A 22,542-nucleotide genomic window follows, 5' to 3' on the forward strand; every position below is an offset into this window, starting at 1 on the left:
CTTGCAAAATGTTCAAATGGAGATGTGATCATTCGCAGGAAAATGTTTTTCTGACAGAGAAAAAGGATAGATATGTAGCCAATTTGCATCTCAGTGTTTGATGTAAGGGTGACTGATTTAGAGAAAACTTGAGACATTATCTACAGTTTATAATTTGCTCAGAGCTATGGGTTCTGTGTGTCATTCATTCCTGCAGTAACAACACAATTGATCAGAAAGTTATAGGAAATACCGATTTAGGGACCACATAAGCTATAGAGCCTCAGCTATGTGCTATTTTATGGTATATTCATTCTACCCACAGAGTTTCATGCCTAAAGTCAACTTTTGTTCACAGATATGTATATATAAACTGAATTTACTATTGAAAGTATTTAGATTAATTAAGGTATTTTGTGAATCAATACCACGTGGGAAAGAATAAAGGAACGGAAAGCAACTGCAGATACCAGAGACAGTGCGGGAAGAGGATGAAAAATGGTAGAGGGTGAGAAGTAAGGGTAAATATATATACATACATACACACACACACACACACACACATAAGAAGCAAGAAATTAAAAATTATTATTTTGTTTTGTTTTGTTTTGTTTTTGGAGAGGTTTTTGCTATAGGGCACATGTGCTCACCAGAAAGACAGAGAGAGACAGAGAGACAGAAAGAAAGAAATTACCCCTCCAGGGGTGATGGCCATGCCACAGTCCCTTCTCCTTCTTTCTCCTCTTGGGATCTTGGGCACACAAGCACATGCACCTGCCATGAGTTTAAGCCCCCAGGTCCGGAACTCAAACTGATGTCGACTACAATGGAAGTCCAGCGACATAGCCATTACGCTAACTGCTGGTCCTGAAAATTATTTGTTGATGATAACATGTACGATTAAGCTACTTTACAGTGTATTCTGGCTGGAAAATCTCGTTTTGTAAGCTATGGTGGTGTTTAGTAAAAATATGTAAAATAAATTAATTACTGAAAAAACGGAAGTTATAGGAACAGAAATAGTAATAGTGATTAGACTAAAGGCAATACCAATAACCCTGAGAGACTGTAGACTGAACATTTTTAGCAAAAAAGGCACTTATAAATCATGACATGTATAAAACGGTATGATATACATTATTTTTTACTAATATCCACAGCTAGGACTTGAGCTCCAGGAAACAAGGACTCTTGGAGAACTTAACTCATTGCCATGTGGTAAGCACTCACTGTTTCCTGAATAACTACTAGTACATAAAGTGATCCTCTTTTTACCTTGTTGAACAGGTTTTATACATAAATACAATGGCAGCCAGATTAAGTAGAAAAGCTTTTATATTTTTTTTTCAGCATTCTCTGTTAGATATGTTATGATCTAGACGACTTACATTCTTAGCCTAGAATCAAAACACACTGCCAATAACACTGCTGGGGGAAATAAGGCATTTAAGATTAGAGTTCATTTTGAAATGAAGTCATTGCAGAATGTTCAAAGCATAAAGGGAATGGAAAATGTAAACTATTATTATGTTTTTTACAGTCTTTTCTTACACTATAGTTTAGATGAGGCCAGGTAAGTGCCAGTTAACTCCATGAATTATATTAAATGCTCTTCTAATTTTGGTGTTTTCATTTATGAAACATTTCACAAAATGTAAAACAAAACTTTGTAAATTTGATTATATTTGCTGAAGAAAATGGTATATTATTGGCCAGAAAATATTACATTATAAAACTACTCAATAAAAAAATTTACTACAATGTGTTCAATAAATATAATGGCAAAAATAGTCTCCAGATCTTACACAATGGCACATAAAGGTGTTTTACACCCATGTCTTCTAAAATAATAGATGCACATGCATGTACTCAGTGAATTAGACAATTGTTTTGATTCATATGTTAAAGATTTGACCCAAAAGAACTTTATTTAAACAAAACTTCTTTTGTTTTTTGCATTAAAATTTCACAGTTCAAGAGAAGGGTCTAGTTTACTGTAAAATGATGTTGTGGTAAGGTGGCTTAGATTTCTTTTTCAAAAGAATGAATTCTATTTAATAGATGTATTTGAAACATCTTCATAAATATTATGGTCACATCAAAATAGCATAATATTCAGTGTGTATTTTCTTGGTGTTAATGGTATAAGAATCTTTTGTAAGTCCAGGAAAGGTTCAAACATTTTTCTCTTTATATTCTCCCCTCCAATCTATTTTATTCCAAACACTACCTTAAAATAATATGTGATAAATATCAGAACTACAATCTTCATTGAAAAGACATTAAAGGAAAATTATTGCCACTTTATTTGACATTTTGAAGAAGATTCTAAACCTCCTTAGCAGGTTTTCTAAAATATGCATAAATATTTCAACAATATATGCTCAATTTTCATTTTGTCTTTATTCTGTGAATGTAGATAGGGGTATAAGCATTAATTTTGCAATATTCAAAATACAGAGAGGAGAAATACAAAATTTCCACTTTTGTAGATAAAATTATACTTATGACTTCAGAAGACACATCATTGTTAAATAAAAAGAGCTGACATTTGCTAAATGTTTGCTATGTACCAGGTACAATTTTATGTGATTACCACCCATCAATAACAGCAGAGTAAGGACAATGCCAATATATGTTCTATTTCACAGAGGACGTTTAGATAGAAACCAAACCATTTGCCCAAAGTTGCACATACGACTGAAAGGGAGAGCTGAGATTCAGACCCAGGTAAACTAGTTCAGAACTCTGATTTCAACAACTAATATGGTGCCTTTGAATTGAATTTGACTGATTTGAATTAGAACAGATTTTGGGGTCAATCACTAGTGTTATACTGTGAAGAAGGCAAAGATGAATAACATAGCTTCTGCCCTGAAGCAGCTTTCAATCTCATAGAGGTTCATACATACTGAATGCTTAAAAACACATTCACAAACTTAGTATGCATGAGAGTGTTTTATACACTGTGCTATACTACACTTCTACATGTTTATTATCTCTCTTCTCTGAATTTCTTAGCAAAAAATTGCCTGGATTGCTTATTTTAGCACCTAATCACTTACTTCCTTTGCCCTATTAATTGCATATAGAGTCACTCAATCAGGCAACTTTATTGAATATATATATTGTTAAAGAGGTATAGGTCATCCTGTTTTTATCTTTTCTCAATCAGAAGTCTCAGGGTCTTACAGTAGGTCTGACTATATATGGGGTTGACATGCACAAATAGTTTCAATGAAGCCAGATTCTAGATCCTCATATTCATATATGCCTTTCTTAAAATTGATCTGAGCACAAATCTAAATTCACAAAGCCTTCTCCTACTTTACACAATTACAGGCACCCCTTTCTCTGATCCTTAATCTTCATAATGTTCATTAACCCAAGGTTTTAAAAAACTCCAGGATGTCAAATGAAGGGATACACAAATATTGATTACAGGAAATTCTCCTTTAATCTTTAATCAAAGCTGTCTTGAACCTTAACATCTTTTTTCTCTTAACATCTTTTTCCTCACACATCCACCCCCCCACACACACACACCCACAGACAGACACAGGATCATAAGACAAAAATAAAGATTAAGATTTTATATTAGAAATTAGTATTTTGACCTATGTCAAAAATGAAATTAAGAATTAGCAAATATTAATTACTTATATTCTATTCAAACTGTTAATATTTAATATATTGTTTTAAGACTACTAAACTCTGCAAGTTTTCTTAGGCAATATATAATATATTTTTTAGATTTGTTTTATTCAATTATGTCATTAAAGCTGACTTAATGGTTCAGAGGGTGGTATGGTGATTGAGGCAGCTTGACCCGACACTGCTGACTTCATGGTTCAAATCCTGGACCTGCAAACTTGAAAAACATATCCAGTATGTGTGCATTTGTGCATGCCCAAAATATTGAAAGGAGATGGGAAAAGAGATTGAGATGTGACCATTCTCCCTGGGAGAGGGGGGTGCTTTCTCACTTTCTTCCTCTCTTTCTCTGGTGAGTGTACATAACCCTGTAGTAAATTTAAAAATAAACTGCTTTTATAAATGTGATATACTTGTTACTATTTTAATAAATAAAGGAATTTCACAGTTTAAAAGGAAATGTCTACTGTGAGCATAAAATTTAAGTATTTTTCAAAGTGAGTGAACAGAATTTTATTCAAATTTTACAAATATCATTTACATTTAGCCTGAGATTAAGCATGAGAAAGTTCAACCTGAAGTTAGACATCACTACCCAAATCATTAAGCATCTGAAAATAATGCTGAGAATGAACGGAAATTATCAAACATTATTAAGGCATTCCAGCGAAGTTGGAAAATGAACTGTGATGCAAACTCAACTTTAATTTGCTCATGTTCACATGATCTTCAGAGCTTAAAATTACCTATTTTTAAACAACAATGAAAAAAATTTGCAAATGACCAACTTATGAAAGTATGTTGAGATGCAGAATTGTAGTTCAACTTTTCTTTAGCAGCTTCATTAGATGGCTCTTCAGGAAGCCAACTCCCCAATCCTGCCTGTTCAACATGTCTTTGAAAACATGTAGCAATATAGGACAATTTACCAGTATAAACATCAGTACCTAGAATAAAACATACAATCAAATATCAAGTTTATGAGTGCTTCATTCATCTTTGACTTCAAACCCATACAAAGCATTCAGATCACATTGTAGACTGAGCCCTGAGACAGAACATCATGCATCTGTTGGGGAAGTATACTGTGGGAATACCCAAGCACTACATTATTGCAAGTAAATACTGAAGCAAAAATACACTCTGAATCTATAGTGTGCATTGTGTAAACAAACATTCACAATAAGAATCCAACATAGGCCAAAAATATTGTGTTCTAGGGAACCAGAATCTTCATTCTTTAAAATCACACACACTGAAGATATTAAGAAAGAGAATGGAGTCTATTCCTGTATTTGCTTATGTGCTTAGATATCTTGGACATTAGTAAATATTTTCATTTGCTAGTGATTTTTGCCTTCTGCTTGGCTTGGCTGGCTGTTGCCAGGAATATAGAACTATTTTACCCCTGTTCTTCACTTAATACTAGTTAAGAAATACATAATCAATTCATCTTTATCCACCTATATTAGCAATATAAATAGATTAAGTGAAACGGTGAATTTCAAACTTTGTTCAGGGAAAACTAGTTGATAATTTGTTTCCAATAAGGCTAGTAGTTAGTAGCTAGTAAGTACTACAAAGTCAGTCCAAGCTAGCAGTAAGCCTCTGAGTTAGCAGACTGAAGAAGCAGAGTGGATCAGTATAAACTTAGGTAATTCAAATTTCTATAGTACTGTGCAAACCCAAAGTTTCTTATATAATAGAGAGTTCTAGAAGCATTGAAGTAATAAGAGAAATGCAAAGACAGTATATGAAGCAATGTGAATGCTTTAATGACAGAGTGGTAACAGTGGTCTTGGAATGCCCTTAAGGAATCAGAAACTAGGGCAGTTCATTCATCAGCAATGTCTGAGTCAAAAGCCTAAACTGAAAGCAAGTAATAGAGACACAGAACCAAAGATGCATTTTTTTTTTTTTTTTGCAGAGGTTTTTGCTATAGGGCGCGTGCACTCGCCAGCCAGACAGAGACATAGAGACAGAAAGCGAGAAATCACCCCCCAGGGGGGATGGTCACGCCGCAATCCCTTCTCCTCCATTCTCCTCTCGGGATCTTGGGCACGCACGCACGCACGCCCGGCGTGAGATTTAAGCCACCGGGTCCGAGACGCGAACCGCGGTCAACTACGTGGGAGTCCAGCGACATAGCCATTACGCTAACCGCTGGTTCCCCAAAGATGCATTTTTGACTATGACCATATACAATAATTTCAAGCTTTATGTAAACATTCAGTACCAGAGCATGCCCCCTCTGAAAGGAAGAAGCTTGGTCATGACTGTATGCCCCTTTTCAAAGCATCCCGTCTTTGCAGGAGGCCTTTCCAAATGCTCCCCGGTAGGCAGGGCTGAGCATATCCAACAGGGAGTGCAGACTGTTTCATGTTACAGAGTCCACAAATAATCATTCACTGGGTGAAAAGTGTAACTTAGCACCTTAAACCCTGCTTGAGAGAATCGCAGCAGTATTTTCCTTTCTTTTGTTTCCTCATAGAGATCGGCCACTTCCCCTGCATGGCACAGGGTTTTCTAGACCAATGTGTGAACAGCAGAGAGCACATTTACGACTGCTTCAGCTTCAGCCTGTCTTTCATATCAGTTCCTTCAAAATCATTAATCTCTGAACCTTCTTCAAATACTGACATACTGCTTAGTTCCAGGGGGTTAGTCTGTTTCCATTTTGCACGAGCCCAGCACCCTTCTCTTCCTTCAAAGGAGACTACAAAACTTACTTAAACTTTGGATAAATCTTTAGCTCTCAACCTAAAATATGAAAAGTACATAGTTTTCCATTATGGTGGGACTATGTGGTAAAGAAAATTGGATACAACCCTAAAATTTAAGCTCTTAGAGGAGTCCTCTGAGACTTGAGTAAAATATCACAAATAAATCTCTGTTTTTTCAATCAAAGAATGCATACATAGAAGACATGAAATATTAGAAATGCTAAAGAAGTATAGGTGGATACTTCAATGTATATATTCCATAGTACTTTGGTTATGCTGGAACCTATGTCATGGCCCCTAAAATGATAAATAAATGATCCAAACCTTTCTCTATAGCATTGGACGAGGATTCACTGCCACAATGTTACATAACAGTCACAAAATTGCTCTGGTGTACACCCCTAAGCATCTAATGTTATGATTCTGTGGGTTAACGACAAAGGGAGCTAGGAATGGGAGGTCGTACAGGTTGAAACAGGTGACTTACGCACCTGAGCATCTCCTGGGAAAGTTGGAACAACTTAGCTCTTCTTGTCTGTCAGCTTCCAGTGGCAGCCAGAGCATTCCCCATGGCAATGAAAGATGTACTGGAGAATAAAGAGAAGCATTCCAGAGGTGCTGGCTGAGATCCAGGAAAACATCATGCTGGTCTTACTTCATTGGTCAAAGCCAGTCCATCGACCAAGACCATTTGGAAAGGGCGACACAAAATTACATGGTAAAGGACATGATTACAAGCAGGAGTGAAAATTGTAAACAGGGTCAAGTCTACCATCTCCCTTAGATGTGCTACAGGTTACGTTGTGTTCCCTTATTCTCTGTGCAGGAAGTCGAAGTCTCAGATAATTTGCCTAGGTATTAACTCTGGGTACATGTCTCGTATCTCATGACGATGAGTTAGGTGATGGTTTTGTAATGTTTATCTGAAGGGAAAGTTTAAAAACATGTCTCATTGTACAGAATCAGCAATTTTCAGGACCAGCAGTTAGCATAATGGCTGTGTCACTGAACTCCCATGTAGTTGACCACAGTTCAAATCCCGGACTCGGTGGCTTAAACTCTCACAGGGCGTGTGTGCGTGCATGTCCAAGATCCCGAGAGGAGAATGGAGGAGAAAGGATCGTGATGTGGCCATCCCCCTGGGGAATAATTTCTTGCTTTCTTTCTCTCTGTCCCTGTCTTTCTGGTGAGCGCACGCACCCTATAGCAAAAACCTCTCAAAAAAGAAAAAAAAAAAAAAAAAGAAAAGAAAAAAGAAAGAAAAAAAAGAATCAGAAATTTTCAAGCTATACAATTCAATATATGAGATAATTAACGTATGTATTTATAATTAAAGTATGTACTTAGGAAAATTAAAACGAAAGGCTTATAATGTGGGTAAGGCCTTTAGTCAAGTGGCAAAAGACTAGAATTAATATAATAATTTTTTTGAGGGAGATTTTTTTCTATAGGGCATGTGCATTCACCAGAGACAGTGAGACAGAAAGCGAGGAATCACCCCCCAGGGGGGATGACCACACCTCAGTCCTGTCTCCCCTACTTTCCTCCTAGAATTTGGGGCATTTACGCACTTGCGCCTGGTGTGAGTTTTAAGCCTCTGGGTCTGGGACTCAAACTACAGTTGACTGTGGGAATCCATCAGTGTAACCATTGCACCATCTGTTCGTCCGAATTTGATTATTCTTTCCACTTTTGATATTGTTGTGTTTTTTTTTACCTTCCTATTACGTAATAGTACTTTCCCCTACTTTTTATATTAATGTTTGTATTATAGCTATCATAGAAAAAATCATGATAAATTGGTGATTAAATTGAGTTAATTCTATATCTGTCTTTATCTTATTGAATGAATTTTATAAAATGAATGTTTTTTTTTCATTTTATCTTCTCTTTCCTTAGATGTACTAATTCATACAGCATGTAAGTAGTATATGAGATTACACATATTGTGTCAACATCGTAACTTTAATAGAAAATTAAAAGTGCTTGTGAGGAAAATCCTAAAGAAGAGTTTTAAACATATTTGTAGATGCCATGATAATTTCACTATTTGGTAAAAAAAAAATATATATATATATGATTACATTTAAGATATGAAAAAGAGAAGTTTTACACAATATGATTTCAATTAAGAAATGATAGTGGGCATGACCGGCCGTGGTGGCACAGTGGTAATACAAAGCCCAGTGATGCCGAAAAGCACATGATATGACCCCGCGGTTATATCCAGCAGTCTCTCCGTACAAGCCAGGTACATGTGTGCATGTCTGTAATTCTAGCTTCCTGGAGCCTGATCTTGATGGGAATGACTGTCTCCCTCCTTCTCTTCCTCTCATGGAAGTGAAACTAATGGATATGCGTTAAAAGAAGAATATAAACAGAGAAAATGATGTGGTTGCATAGGATATTAATTGACAAACATACAATTGGTCTAATTAGGGTCAGGTGGACATCTATGTGTTCTTTGTCTTTGCAAATATTTAAGGCAATTTCAAGAAGAATCATGGCTATAATTCTTGGTATTCTATGTTTTACAAAATACGTTTCTGAAATACAATACAATCTTGATGATGACCACGACTGAGTATATTTTCTGCCAAAAGAACAATAATTAAAGGAACAAGTTGATGATGACCAGCCATCTTTTTTCTTTGTCCTCCAGATTAAAAAAAAAAAAAAAAGGAGGGGGGGGAATACTGATGACCTCTCCTTTAAACTGTTTATAAATTATTAAGAGAAATAAGACTCGTATATACATAACTAGCAAAAAATCTATAATGTATAAGAGAATTAGATAAAGTAATCTGAAACATCAGTGGAGGGGACAATAATATTAAACCATGTCAAAGACATTAGAAATTAAGGTCCATAATTCAGCCAGATAAGTACCATTCATTTAAGCATCCTCATCAGCAGGTTGCAGGCAACTATGAGGAAAAACATGTCAAAATAAAAAGACAATTCCTGCCCTCCACAGTTTTCCTCTCTAGTCATCTAGTAAAAGACTGAATGCAACTGCAAAATTTAAATACTTCATCATTTGGTACAGAATGTAAGCTCATTAAGGCTAGGGAAAACAAGATCAGAGGAATCTGGATGGAAACACTTCATTAAATATATGAAATTCAAACTGAGTTTGAGAAGACAATGGCTATGAAGTAAAGGTCTAAACAGAAATAGCCTATAATGAGCATTTGTGTTCTAGAAATAGTGAGCAGGTACATTTATTTTTATAACAGATTCTTTACTATGGAAGAAATAACAAGGGGCAGGGTTTTTATCAGAATAAGGAAAAGGGCAGACAAAAAGAAATGATGGAGTTTGAATAGTAAAATTTGGTTCAAAATGCAATCAAAAGACTGTAATTTTAAAAACTATTGGACTACTGTCTGGAAATTAAAGGCAAGGTGGATTGGAAGAAGCAAAGAGGAGTGTTAAACTGAACTAAATTAGAAACAGGCTGCTGCTCTTGACTGTAAGTTTGACCCAGAGCTGTCTTCCTGTACTGAACTGCAATTTAGCTTGATGTACAAGTAAATCATCATCTATTTTAAGGGTGTACACAGGTAGTCTATAGCAAAAGAGCCTCAGCCAATCACAGCAGCCATGCTATAGGCATCATAGATTGCCAGTTCCTCAGACGGTGACCATGTAAGACAAATGGCAATGGCAGCCCGTCAGGTTGGCTTACATGTGACTTCCTTCATTTACACATCACTTCCTTTTCTCCGGTTATGAATCAGCTTCTTTCAGAAATGCTGCCTGGTCCTAGAGCAGAACTCCTGATCAATGCTCAGTGAAGCCCTGTTAACGTTTCACTGATCTCAGATATATTTTTTTTCCCTTAACAGAAGAAACAGATTCATGTAAGACATGCCAATATAGAACTAGAGTCCGTTCTTGCCCCCCCCACTCGGAAATAAAGTGATTATCTCCCAGCTGCTGGAAGTACTGCCAGAAGACAGTTCAGTTGTCAGCCTACTTTGGGAATCCCATATGGATCCACTCTGCCAAATATCAGGCCCCTGTCCCATGGTGTTCTACATCCAGTCTTTTTTAACCCAACTGGATTAAGGATCGTCTCATTTAAGATCTTCCTGGTCAGCTGAGGTCCTCCTTAGACACACTGCAGCCCAACCTCCTTCTCTGCCCAGCCCTGACGCCTTCCATCCTCAGGTCATTGGGAGAGTACTCCCAGCAGTCCGCCTGCACAGATGTTTCCAAATGTAGTCAGCTGCATAGGAACCCACAACTCTTTCTAGAACTATAAACCATGTTTTTCAAAAAATAAAACAAAACCAAACAACCACACACACACACACAAAAACCCTGCTGTTTGAGTTATACAGTATGACAGGTGTGATAACAGTGCTTTGCTGTCTAAGTTCCTTTCTGTGTGTCTGTATTCTTGCCTTGAGTCCTCTTGTACGGATGACTTCCACAGGGCATGGAAGCACTGAATAAACAATAGCAATAATTCTAGTGAATGTTAAGAAAAATAGTTTTTCCACCTTATTTCTTAGCAGAAGCGTGCAGTTACATCTGTGAAATGTTGCTTCACTCCATTTACTCTTCTGCCACCTTTTTTTATCTAGAAGACATTGTTCAAGAGAAATGGAAAGGACACGTGACCTCCGGGCCCTCTTTCTTCAATGTACCTCTTCACTGCTAACTGCCCTCTGTGAGGAATTCTATGTGAATTATTCACTTTCTTTGTTTAAAATGCTGTTTAACTAATTTCTGCCACATGTGAGAGGAAGAGACAGGCTCAAAGATAGAGAAATAGAGAGAAAAGCATGTCCCACAGGGTCCTCATGCTCAGATCCACCCCCACGTCCAGCCAGCAGGAGCACGGGATATGTGCTCATTCTTAGCATGCATGTGCTGGATGTGCAGGATGTGAACCTAAGACCTTCCCATGTGGCCTCAGGATCACAGAGCATTGCATTATCGTTATGCTACTGCTGTCGACCAAATTATTCACGTTCCAACCTTGCACTTTACTTTTCAGCAATGATGGATTAGGTCCATAAGACTTGTGGGAAGAGGAAAGAGATGCTTATTTGTTGGTAGCTGGGTTTTCTTGGCAGAAGGTAAGTATCCCTAGGGCATAACACTTGTGTTGTGAGATACTTATTGGAAATAAGTTTTAACAAGTGGAAATAAACAACTTAAAATACTCTGTTATTTATCTACCCATGTTCATATATATATATATATATATATATATATATGTATATATATACACACACACATATATATACACATATATATATACATATACACACACATACAGGCAGAAACATGTTTTAAAATAATGTTTCAAATGCCATGTTTTTCAAAATATGTTCATACAAAATAATAAAAGTAGTTTGAGCATTAGTCTGCAATATGAGTTTTAATTAAAATATCGGAAACTCAAGGTCACTTTGGAGACAAGGCAAGTGTACCTGACACAACTTGTTCTCCACATAGTCCAAGAGCAGAGTTTTTAATGAGCTAAACATTCACTATTATTTGTCTGAAAATTGTTTTCTCACTGGGCTTATAACAGAAGAAAAAGCCTCATTTTGGGGTAAGTACAAATTCGCAAGCAAATCTAAAAGGTCACAACTTCTATAATTTAATTTATCTGAAGGAGAATGCTTCAATTACAGTAAGAATGGCTCAGACTTTTAGTCTGGAAACATTAGTCTGCGGCCCATCCACCAGATGAAGTGTGGTGAGCGTAATTAACCAATTAAGTACTCATTTCCAGGGAAGCATCCAAGCTGAAGTAAAAAAGCGAGGAAGGGCTTTTCAAGGGAATGTCCTTTTCTATTAGACTTACTCATTAGATTTCAGAATCCTGTTTATGCTGAAGACTTACAGAAGAAATGCTTGAGTTGTATATAATTTTAGGCTATATCATACTATTAATTTTGTCTCAAAATAAGTCTAAACCTAAATGAGCCTTTTAAAAAATTATGTAAAATTGTACCTAAATAACATGTACTTTTAAATCAAGTAAAAAGTTGTGTTTTTGATTATCTTAAATGTCTAACTCTGAGTGGTTCACACAATATTTAACAAAAAATATCAGTTTTAAAGATTCAGACTGATCAGCAAATATCAATATAGTTACATTTGTTTTTCTGGTAACCAATTAATGGAAACTGTTCTCAACGGAGTATTCATAACAACCTACCTAGTAACTAGGTGGATATTAACTGAAGCTATGTTTACTTCAATAGTAAGCAAATAGAATATAACTTTTATGAAAATATCATAGAGAAATATAAAAAATTCACTGTATCTTATGTCTGCTTCTTTGAAGATTTTGAGGTTGATAAAAATAATCAATAGTTAATGTTTCAAAATATTTACTCCCATTGCCAGACACTGTTTTCTGTCAGATGCTGGATTTTCTCTAACATTATCCAACAACTCCACTCTCTTAGCTTCTCACTGAGAAGCTCAGTTTAGTCCTCATTAATACACTTTAGAAATTGCTTTCTAATTTCTGTAATAATTACCATTTTTAATGATAGTTTTTTTTTGTTTGTTTCCTTCCAATTCATAGTCACTTACCCTCCTGGCAAATACATCTTACTGGTTTGACTTGTAGTCCCTCCAAGCAATGAGAATTTGACCAATGTAACATAACTTTGAAAATGCACATTTATATTCTTTCAAAAAAAGTTAAACATGGCTGAAACAGGAGTCTAAACAGAGAACACCATGTTAATATGGCAAAAGATAAGGAAATGTTATGAATTTTATGCAATTAACTAATGAACACTCTAATTATCCTCTTGAATATTAAATATCTTTATTCCCTTACAGAAATTGGTTCACACAAGGATTTTGTTCTCCAACTATCTTTTTTTATGCATAATTGTATAGCACTTTACTAATTAGAGTAAATCAAAATTTACTGCAGCTGGACTTACAATTCCTAATCTTAACCAGCTCAAATTGTCAAATAGTATATTTAGATAATAGACACCTTCATTGAGAAATATATTATATGTGCCATTATTTGCATAGAATTATTTTATTAAAAAAACACAAATTCATATGATTACATAAGGAGTTGTTTAGCAAATTACAAAGTAGTTCAAGAAACATCAGAAGAATTATCAGAAAACCACCAACAAAAATGGCCTTGAATTAAAAATATATAAAACAACAAGCATTTTTTAAATGTATCAATATTAAACATACATTTCCCTCATTTTCTTAGAATGGTTACAACTGAAAAATAGACATTGCTTTATTAAATTTTTGTTTCTGATAGATATTGGCTAGTTCTCACTAGAAGTACAATACACATTAATTGATAATGATAAGATCAACTCCACTCCTTGAAGAACTTGTGGTGAGTTTTGATAACCATTGCTCTGGATACACACAGAATATAATTCAGCTTTGCAATGATCAGATGACACTGGAATGGTTCGTGTTCAATCTCTCAGATCCCCGGAGCAGCAAAAGGCCTAACAGCAGAAGGAGTGAGGCATCAGAAAGCCACCTAGGGAGCAATGCAGTTTGTTAGGTCTATGTAGTTACAGCCTGAGTAACTGCAGGGTGCTTGCTAGGGGAGCAATTTCATTTTCTAGGTCTCTGGAGCCCAGCAACAAGCAGTAGATCAGACTAGCCACCAAGGAAAGTGCTCATGTTACACAACCCTACATATGGTAAGAAAGGCAAAAATGACCAGGGGTAGGAATCAATCTCTTTTATGGACTCCATTGGAAAACCAAAGTAACATCATATGGTACAAGACTAAGCGACCCACCTTGGGGAAAATGCATTTGTACCAATTCTTTGAAGCATAAAACAGCTCAATGGATCTTTGGCTGAATGATACAAAAGCTTCTAACTCTACTGTTGGGCGAAAGATGTGTCTTCAAAGAGCGAAATGTTTTGCACCATTATTTTCTAGGTTGGGTTGTGGAAATAAGGCTGTTGTATTTTTTTTTTATCCCTGTGGTATAATTGAAAAGAAGAACACACAGTGAATATTCTCTGTTCAGTTGCTAATGTATTGGTAGTCTTTCCAAAAAGACTGCCTCTCCATTTAAGAAGTACCATATTTTAAACAAAGGGATTGAGTCTCCCTGGTAATTAGCATTGAGTGAGATTTAAATCATGCAAGTAAAATCCATCTTCTTATATGGAATGACTGTGCTGCAAGTGTTCAAAATTAAGCAGTCAGGTAACCAATGAAAAAACAAAAATGAAAAATGAATAATATGAAAACGAATTTATCTGAAATTGGTCCCAATGATTGCATTTTTAAAATTTCATAACCACATGTACTTTATAAAAGATTCATCCCTCGTGAGCTGGCCCCATAGCCTAGGGGTTAAGGGAACTGGATCTTATATGGAGGACTTTGGTTTGGGTCATGGCCCTGGTGACTTGAGAATACCAGGCACAAGTGCATGTGTGCCCCAAGTCTCAGTAGGATAGAGATGTGAGAAGGGATTATAGAGTGACAACCTCTTGGGGGTGTTTTCTCCCTACCTTTTTTTCTATGCCTCTCTTTCTCTCTATGGTGAGTACATGTATAATTCTCTTTACAAGCCATACGATATATAGTGATTGAATGTTTACAAAATTGAGAATAAATAATAATAATAATAATCTAAAACAATGAAAAGCTACTTGACGATGACAATGTGGATAGCAATGTCTTTGTCTTGACTGATATGCATGGTAATCATGCTGGAAAAAGAAATGTAATACACTGTAAAGATACATATGATTAAATGTAATATAAAAATAGAATAATAAAATTAAAAATGAATTTGTATTTCAAAAAAATAGAGATTGTGGAAATAAGGCTGTTGTATTTTTTTTTATCCCTGTGGTATAATTGAAAAGAAGAACACACAGTGAATATTCTCTGTTCAGTTGCTAATGTATTGGTAGTCTTTCCAAAAAGACTGCCTCTCCATTTAAGAAGTACCATATTTTAAACAAAGGGATTGAGTCTCCCTGGTAATTAGCATTGAGTGAGATTTAAATCATGCAAGTAAAATCCATCTTCTTATATGGAATGACTGTGCTGCAAGTGTTCAAAATTAAGCAGTCAGGTAACCAATGAAAAAACAAAAATGAAAAATGAATAATATGAAAACGAATTTATCTGAAATTGGTCCCAATGATTGCATTTTTAAAATTTCATAACCACATGTACTTTATAAAAGATTCATCCCTCGTGAGCTGGCCCCATAGCCTAGGGGTTAAGGGAACTGGATCTTATATGGAGGACTTTGGTTTGGGTCATGGCCCTGGTGACTTGAGAATACCAGGCACAAGTGCATGTGTGCCCCAAGTCTCAGTAGGATAGAGATGTGAGAAGGGATTATAGAGTGACAACCTCTTGGGGGTGTTTTCTCCCTACCTTTTTTTCTATGCCTCTCTTTCTCTCTATGGTGAGTACATGTATAATTCTCTTTACAAGCCATACGGTGTATAGTGATTGAATGTTTACAAAATTGAGAATAAATAATAATAATAATAATCTAAAACAATGAAAAGCTACTTGACGATGACAATGTGGATAGCAATGTCTTTGTCTTGACTGATATGCATGGTAATCATGCTGGAAAAAGAAATGTAATACACTGTAAAGATACATATGATTAAATGTAATATAAAAATAGAATAATAAAATTAAAAATGAATTTGTATTTCAAAAAAATAGAGATGTAAAATATTAAAAAAGAAAAAGAAAAAAAGAGAAAAACAGATTCATCCTTCCTAATGTAATTGCATTACAATTATTGTAACATGCAAATATGGGAGAGAAATGGAAAATCCATTAAAATCAGCAAAGAGGTACTTTTATATCTCTTTTCCACTCCAAGGCCTGATAGAGGTCAAAGTGAGTGTTAACAGGCAATTGTTCTGTTCATTGAGGTCATTAGGGAGCTTTAAGAGTTGGAGGGGAAACACAGGAGTAGAATCTTCTGGATAAACTAAGTGAACCTCTGTGACTTCCAAGAGCCTAGAATAGTAAAGGGAAGTAGAAAAGGTAGAAATGATGATAGAGGTAATTTTCAGAGCAGTAAAATGTCTTGTACAAATATGTCTGCTATTTAAGGTTAGTGGCATAGTGCTATTTTATCAATGATAACACTTAAAGTCAAGTTTAAATGATGAATTTGACAACCATCAAGGAAAAAAAAAAATAACAACAAAAGAATAACCTGATCCCATGCATGTGGTACTTCCACTTTTTGGTAAATAGAACAGTCCAGTGAAAGGCTAATAGCAGATTTGTCCTCCACTTGTTTCGTAAAAGCTTGGCACAACTTGACCTTTAAGAAAGCCTACAGCTACTTACATCTTCTGTGTCAGGACAGCACAACTCAAGGAAGCTGAGCTAGTCACCTGTTTCATGATCTATTACTTGATTAAGATGTTTTAGAGGCAATCTCAAGCCCAGTATTATTCTTTCTTCTGAGTTTCACAAACCAGATATTCATATAAACTTACTTGTATTATTAGAAAATAAACAATGAAATTCCTGTGAAACAGAAAGTAGGTACCATTTACTTATGTTAGATGCTAAAACACTGGACATTGTGCTAAGCTAAATGGCTTCAAACTAAGGAGGTGAAACAGTTCAATTGGTAACACTCCAACTAAGGATCATCTTATTGTGCATAAGGAATAAGGAGACAGACTGGCCACTTAGGGCTGGGCATGGGGAATTCGATCCTACATAGCCAACCACAATCTGAGTCTTGGCTTCAGAAGGTTGTGTGCCCCCAGGGTGCTACAGTATGGAAAAATGGGAGAAACTGTATTGCAGTGTGACCACTCTATTTGGGGGTTCTCTGTCTCTGTCTCTGTCATGGGAATACATGAGCACAAAGCCCACTGGAAATAAAATTTTAAAAAAAGAGGTAAGGAGATTTATATATCATTTCCAACATAGCCACATTCACAAGAAATACATACATGTATGGAAGTTTGCACAATATATTTGAGAAACATTTTGAGATATCACATGGGACAGACATGCATAAGCTTGTCTGTATTGGAAGCAGCATTACCTCTAGCATTTTTGTAGCTACCTACAGAGAAATAATTACACTAAATATAAAACTGGGTTACTTTAATGGCTGAAGTTGCAGTCTCACAAAGAGATTAAACTCATTATTATTAATTTTTTGGTTGTGAAGGGAGAAGGAAGAGGAAGGAAAGCAGGAGAGAAGTAATAAGATAACACTGATAATAATAAATATTTGATCAGCACCTATAATTATCCAGGCACTGTTTTACATGTCACATGTATTAACTTATTTAATTCTCTACCTGGAACGTAGGCACTGCTATTACTTACATTTTCCAAATTAGAAAACTTGAACAGAAAGAGTAAGTAACTTCTTCAGCATGACAGTTACAGGATGTCAGGGTCGGGATAAGAGTTCTAGCATTCTGATCCCACTGTCTGTACAAAAATCAATAATCTGACTCTAATATGTCTTGATGAGCATTTAATAATGACTTCAAGGTGGGTAGAAACAGATCTTAAAATGTTGCCTCACTGACAAAATGAAAGAATAAACCAAAGAGAAGACATAGTAGAAGTTCACAGTGAATCCCATTGCATTGCTAATTATAAAATTCTTCATATTGTGGGACCAGCCAATGGTGTAATGGTTACGTCACTGGACTCCCATGTAGTTGACCATTGTTCAAATCCTGGACCCGGCAGCTTAAAACTCACAGTGGACGCGTGTGCATTCATTCCCAAGGTCCCAGAGAAGAATGGAGGTGAAGGGATTGTGGGGAGTGGTTTCTCTCTTTCTGTCTCTTTCTCCCTGGGGAGTAGTTTCTCTCTTTCTGTCTCTCTGTCTCTCTGGTGAGCTCCAGTGCTCTATAGCAAAAGTCTCTCTCTAAAAAAAAAAAAAAAAAAAAAAAACAAAAAACAAAACAAAACCAAAATTCTTCATACTGTTACAAATGTGGTACCTATTTCCAAACCTTATGAACAGTATATAGTTCACTTTTTGTTTAATTAAATCTGTTGTTTCTTTCATAACATGTAAAAATGAAAGAATTACACCAGTGGAGATAAGGTGCCTAGCTTTTTTTGGTTTAAGCTATATTTGTAATTTCTACTATGATATGCAACATTAGATGTTTTACAAGGCATACCTCTACCTAATTATTTTGACCAGAATTTATGTTTTTGTTTGTTTGGTTTTTGTTATTTTTTATAATTATTTTATTTAACTTTATTTATTTATTTATTTATCTTATTTGACCAGAGACGGTCAGAGTCAGTGAGAGAGAGAAAGTGAGAAACCAAGCCACCAAGTCTGAGACTCAAACCCTGGATGGCCATGTGGGAGTCCAGCACTCTTAACCCCTACATCACCAGTCAGCCCCCCAGAATTTGTTTTTAGTATAAACCTGTCTACCCCCTGTTACTGGTTTTGGTTTTTTGTTTGTTTGTTTTAATTTATTTTACTGTCTATCAATACCATCAACTGAACTTTTGGGCTAAAAATATAGAAACTAAAATTAAAATTTACTAAAACCGATGTCACATTATGGTTTAAATTGTAACAGTAAAGCTGACAAAGTGTTCTTTGTGGCATGCTGTAACTCCTTAAAACATATTGACTATAAAGCATACTTTTACATCATATTCTGAAATTTCAGTAATATAACTTTCATTGATGTTAATGGAAACTGCTCCACTAAAACACCACATGGTGCCTTCATAATGCACCCTGTTGTCCCCAGAGACCAATATGGCCTATAACATATTGATTCACTCATTGCAAGTTGTGGAACTGCACAAGGCTAGCAAACTGTTTTTCCTACTTATATTATTACTCTACTTCAAAATGAAAACAAATATCCTTTCCAACTGTTAACATTGTAACCTATAGCCTAGGGGCTAAAAATAAGCAACTGTTTCACAATCCATGTGGAAAGGTCACTATTAAAGTTTGTTTTATTGAATAAAACCTTCTGGTTAAGATTGAACACACTGCATGGTAGCCATGATCCCAGGTGTGCTCTCAGGATCCTAGGGGAAAAATGGAGGAGAGAGGACTGTGGCAAGACCATTCCACCCGTGGGGGGTGCTTTCTTACTGTCTTCATCTTTCTCTCTCCGGCGAGCACACATATTCAATAGCAAAGTTAAAAATAAGTAAATGGTGCTATAAAGCTATCAACTGAGTCGTGTGTTCGGGAATCACCAGAGAGAAGACTGGCAGGAGTGGGATAACATCATTTTTTTTTCCCTTTTTTGAGAGGTTTTTTGTGCTCACCAGAAAGACAGAGACACAGAAAGCTAGAAATCACCCACCAGGGGGGGATGGCCATGCTGCAATCCCTTCTCCTCCATTCTCTTCTCGGGATCTTGGGCACGCACGCATATGCACTGGGTGTGAGTTGAAGACACCAGGCCCGGGACTTGAACTGCCGTTGATTACATGGGAGTCCAGCGACCTAGCCATTATGTTAACTGCTGGTCCCCGGGATAACATCTTTAAAGGGGCAGAGTTCCCTTAATACTATTATGTTATATAAGATATTCTAAATTTATGTAAAAAATCATCTTCCTTAACGTGGTTGCTCAAGCAGTTGGCTTGAAAGGCAAAGAGAAAAGACTAGTGAAAATTAGAAGAAAACAATATATATTCCATAAATTTGTGTGTCATGCTATGTGTTAAATGAAGTATATAATATATTCATTTTAATCTAATGATTCAAAGAAGCAAATACCACTCAGAGTTAAAAAGCTGGTTTCCAGAATTTTTTTTTTTTTTTCCCACCTCACCCCTCTGTCAGTCTCTCATTTGGAGATCAGGTGCCCCATCTCTCTATTCAATCTTTTAAAAAGTGACATTTCTGAGTTTCCTTGAATCTTTTTAGAAAACATGAAAAACTATCTTTTCATATGAGCAATTCAGAGAGAAGACGTTCTGTTTGTTCTGAATTTAATCTGAGACTGAAGGAAGCTGAGTTTCCCGGTGTGCCTATCTCAGCATTTCCTTTGTTGTTTAACAGTCACAATTGATAGTCTTAACATTTAGTAATGTTCCTTCTACCACAACTGAGAATGGATACATTTCTAGCATTTGTTTCCAGGAACCTCTTTTAATAACAAAGAAAGAAGAACAATAATACTGCTTCCTCCTTCCTATCTGTGATGGCACAGGTCCTTCAAACCTAAGGGTGGGGGTTATTGCTTAGTTACGTTGAAAGGGAAGATTATTTTCCCAGTTCCCAAACACACGCTTGCCTCCTTTCCCCAGCAGCCTAGAGCACATCACTGTGTAAGTACCAGCTTCACAAGCAGGGGCTTATGTGAGATACGATCAGGAACAAACAAGCTGTCCTACACTGATATAACTTGCATTATAATAGGAGTTTGATAAACACCTCAAGGTTTCTTGCAAAGAACTCCAGAGATGTGAGATTCTGAGGTGATAATCATAAATGCTAGAAAGCAGGGTAGGGGAAAAAAATGTGTCTCGTTGTTGCCATAGTTCTCTTTTCTAAAAGAAGACACATGGTAGTAAATAAAATGCCAGGTAGTAAATAGCAGGTTTTTCCTGAGGTAAATCCTTCTAACTACTGGACTTACTTTTTCTGCTACACAGCACCACGGGCACTCAAGTATCTCCTGGGTCCCACCTTTCCTGTCATGGAATTCTTATTTGTGTTCATGGATCGCTCACATTCTTCTTGGGATCTTTCTGGGAATCTGGTGTCTGAGAAAGCCTCACTTTGCACGTATTTAATCATTGCTTCAGGCATATATGTAGCAGCATTTAGAATATGTATTGGACTAGCTGGTGGCGTGGTGATTAAGATGGCTGGGTTCCACTCCCTCTGCTTTGTACGGAGTCCCAGCTAGGCAGCTTGAAAAACACTCAGGGCATATGTGTGAGTGCTCAAAATCTCAAAAGGAGAAATGGAGAAGAAAGGATTGTGGTGACTATCCCCTGGGGGAATGATTTCTCACTTTTCCTTTCTCTCTTGCTCTCTCTCTGCCTTTCTCCAGCAAGCACATCAGTCCTCTGGCAAATTTAAAAAAAAATAACAAAAAACTAATAGATAAAGAAGTACAGATACAGGTTTTATTTTGTTTGTTTGTTTTTGTTTGTTTATTTCTTCTGAGTGAAAGAGGAAAAAACAGAGGAAAGGCATTCTCAACAAGATCTTTCTGCAGCAGCCCCCACCCCGTGTCAGCTAGCCAGATACACAGGCATGCCTATGGAAGTGGTGTCTACAGGGAGACCTCAGGATATGAACCTGGGGCCTTCTTCCTGTATGGCCTCAGTGTCACAGTGTCCTGTTACTACTGTGTCACTGTGACCTAAACCTTTAGAGGTATTTTAAATGTGTTTCATTTTATTTGCAATATCTCAAAATACTTTCATTCTGAGGACTCACAATTTACATCCAAAGAATAAAATATATCTAAAATTCTATTTACTAAAAAAGGAATCTCATCTCAGAATACCCATAGATATTTTACTCTTTCTGATATTAGTAGGATGGTTATCAGATTATGCTATCACACTAACTTGACATAAAATACTATGGAAACAATGGGATAAAATAAATTTTACTGGCTTGTCAATGACTGAAATTTATTATAGCAGAGATGTGCTTACTTATGGGGGCAATGAGAGCATCCACAGCCAAATAATGAGTAGTGATGGGTATATGCTGATTCAGTGAGCCAAGCAGCTGATGGCTGCCACAGATGTGATTAGTAACCATAACTCCCTAAATATTATATTTTTATGCTTTCCTAAATTAAAAGGGGAAAAAAAGCAACTTGTTTCCCTTAGGAAAAAAATAATCAAGGCAATACAGAATTACAAAAATATATTCTAATTTGCTCCTTACAACTTGATAATTTTATAGTTATATATGTGTGTGTGTGTGTGTGTATATATAAATATATATATATTTCATGTATAAACTGTCATACTTTAGAACATTTATGAATATTTACACATTAAGAAAAAAGAAGCAATTATTGATATAGATCTGATGATTTCTTATGGTAGCTTTTACTTAAAATTAAGATGCAAATAAGCTGGGACAAAATAAATTTCAGTGGAAAAATAGAAAACTATGAGCTTTCTAAACAATGACTCATAAATGATCAACTAGTGTATTTCCTATTCCCAAATATAACAAAT

The 22,542-nt window shown here is 35.9% G+C and overlaps 1 pseudogene; it reads right to left on the reverse strand.

The window, feature by feature from the left end:
* Positions 1–5,903: 5,903 nt before the first annotated feature.
* On the reverse strand, positions 5,904–22,114 carry LOC102496521 (GSK3B-interacting protein pseudogene; annotated as a pseudogene).
* Between the last annotated feature and the right edge of the window lie 428 nt (positions 22,115–22,542).

Source organism: Tupaia chinensis, unplaced genomic scaffold (assembly GCF_000334495.1).
Source record: "Tupaia chinensis unplaced genomic scaffold, TupChi_1.0 Scaffold000236_1, whole genome shotgun sequence".
NCBI lineage: Eukaryota > Metazoa > Chordata > Mammalia > Scandentia > Tupaiidae > Tupaia > Tupaia belangeri.